This window comes from Vidua macroura, chromosome 1, assembly GCF_024509145.1.
Source record: "Vidua macroura isolate BioBank_ID:100142 chromosome 1, ASM2450914v1, whole genome shotgun sequence".
Taxonomy (NCBI): domain Eukaryota; kingdom Metazoa; phylum Chordata; class Aves; order Passeriformes; family Viduidae; genus Vidua; species Vidua macroura.
Window position 1 is genome coordinate 72,657,625 of NC_071571.1, and position 2,455 is coordinate 72,660,079.

The following is a 2,455-nucleotide window of genomic DNA, read 5'->3' on the forward strand; positions in this document are numbered from 1 at the left end:
TTCAGGAACTCCTGGCTGAGTCTGTTACTAAATGAACCAGACAGTGCTGCAGTGCAGGACTTAATTTCCTCATTTGTGGCTGTAGTCCATCATTCAGGGATTTAAATGTGCATTGTTGAATAGCTGTGATGTGCCATTTAATTTCTGAAGTAGCTGCATATCAGTGTTAGGTAAATTGATCCCTTTATCACCTAATTTTCAGTACCTCAATGAGATATTTTGAAGCTTAATTGATAAATGCTTGAAAATGTATTCATGTCCTTGGAAGGATAGAGTGGGTGATAATATATGATCACAATGAGTATTTACAGGGACTCAGAATGGCAATCTGTCTTTTGTTGATGCTCAGCTGTAACTCGTGTCTGACCTCTGCAAGGTCTTTGCTGAGAGAGATCCCAGGCCACGCTCTGTCACTGTGGTTGCAGTGTTGGTATGAGGTGGATTAGCTGAGCTGCAGCTACAGGGAACTGACACAAGAAAATGCAGCAATTGAAAACAACACCCCAAAAGCAGCATATTTAAAGCTATTAAACAGCATGGGGCCAAAGAATAGATGTTTAAATCACTCCAGGAACTATACTCCCAAACATACAAATCCTTATGCAAAAACAGGACTGAGAAGGCTGACAATCAAAACCCTTCATGAGCAGCAACAGAACTGCACAAGTGACCAAGTAACCAGAACAAAATTCCCAGTCCCCCTGTGAAAAGCAGTGGAGGTGTCCAAGAGACCATGAGACAGGTGAGAGATGGTTGTGGCTTTCCAGGAGGGAGTAAACAGCTGGCGAAGCAGTTTTGAGGCTGGGAAATGTTTCCAAAGCCTTCTCTGAAATGGATTGAAGCTGGCATTCCCACTGAGGTGTGACTGCAGCTGAAGTGCAATTTTCCAGGATCTTGGACAGAAACAGTAAATTAAACTTTAGGTTACATTTTAAAGACCTTTCAGGTGGTGGGGGCCTTGGTGTTCCTCAAATCTGGAGTGACAATGCTATGAAAGTAGAGGTGGGGAGTCTCCCTAATGTTCAAGAGAAGTACATTAATGTAATGTGAAGTGGAAAAGTGAAACACTGAAAAGCTTTAATATGCCAGAAATAAGTTGAACTAAGGGGGATTTTCCTTGTCTGATTTGGATGAGCAGGGTTATGCAGGGAAAACAGCAGGTGATCCTGCAGTGAAAGACCATCTCAAAGTCCTTGCTCACAGCTATCATATAAGGGTGCACAACCAAAATTTCTTCATTGTGGCACTTTTTGATTTGAATGTATGGCCAAGTGATCTCAATTTGCTTGGTGGTTGGGGCCTTTATAATGCACCGCTTTTCTTCTCCTGTGTTTCATTTTATGAAAAGGCTTTGATACCTAAAAATCCGTGTAAGCATACCAGTTGGGATAATAGGAAGGTGTCTTTTCTTTCCACAGCCTTACTAACGAGTGCCCCAGGATGCAGACTAGAAAAATGCAGCACAGCTATTAATGCTCTAATATTCACAGGATAAGTTGCTGTTACCTGTTATCCTTCAGCCATTCATAAGACTGCTCCTTTTCTTTGTCATAAATAAATACCAGAGACTGTATCAGCTGCTCTGATAATGTGCAGAGCTTCCTTTGTCCAAAACCCAAGGACTTTGCACCATGTAGATCAGGCAAGTTCCAGCTGTGGCTCAGTGCTTTCAGAAAAGCTCAGGCTGGTCTTGGCAAAGGCAGGAAATCCCTTATTGTAGGCTAACAACTGAGGAACTCCAGGGGGAAGATGTCTTTTATTTCTCTGGGGACAAAAGGGATAATTTAAATTAAAAATAGTGTTCTGTAGTAAATTACTGATGGAGGACTATCAATTGTGATTTGAACCAACACCACTTGATTGATAGCAGCAGATGATCGCAGTGGGATACTGCTAGCAGATTGTCTCTTTGATGCTAATGGAGAAGTCTATTTTGTAGTTCAGCCCTGAGACAGTAGCACCTTGTAGTCTCCAGTCTGAAGATAATTAACTTCAGAACTTCGAAGTTCTTCATACTCCACCTGCGAGACTGTACTGTGTGCCAGGGACATGCCTGGCAAGTCCAGTTACCTGGTAAGACAGCAGCTGGAGACTGACTTCACTGGGGAATTCTTTGGGCATAGGGCCTCCCTCGGCGATGCCCTTCCTCAGGGGAGATCTCCCTCCTGCAGTGTGGCCACACATGCCGGGCTCAGCTGGGTGATGGATCATAGGAAGTTGGACTGACCTGTTACAATGGGCACACTGGGGTGTGTAGCCTGACACAGGCTCTGATGCTGCACTGCAGTGGGTGAGGTACCTATCAAACCAGAGAAGTGAGCATGAGGTCACAGAGACCTGCATGGGCTTCAGACAAGTGTGTGACATTTACAGGCTTTTTAGTTGGAACAGCGGGATAAACTCGAATTTCAAGCAATAGATATCTTTAAAAAATATTCTAAATTTCATGTGCTTA

At 43.4% G+C, this 2,455-nt stretch overlaps 1 long non-coding RNA gene across 1 annotated transcript; it reads right to left on the reverse strand.

Annotated features, from left to right (window-relative positions):
* Positions 1 to 368: 368 nt before the first annotated feature.
* LOC128817548 (uncharacterized) lies at positions 369 to 2,154 on the reverse strand. The gene is made up of 3 exons (XR_008440232.1): positions 2,071 to 2,154; positions 1,507 to 1,764; positions 369 to 457 (listed from the first exon to the last, which is right to left on the reverse strand). It is a non-coding gene; the product is annotated as an uncharacterized LOC128817548 (long non-coding RNA).
* Between the last annotated feature and the right edge of the window lie 301 nt (positions 2,155 to 2,455).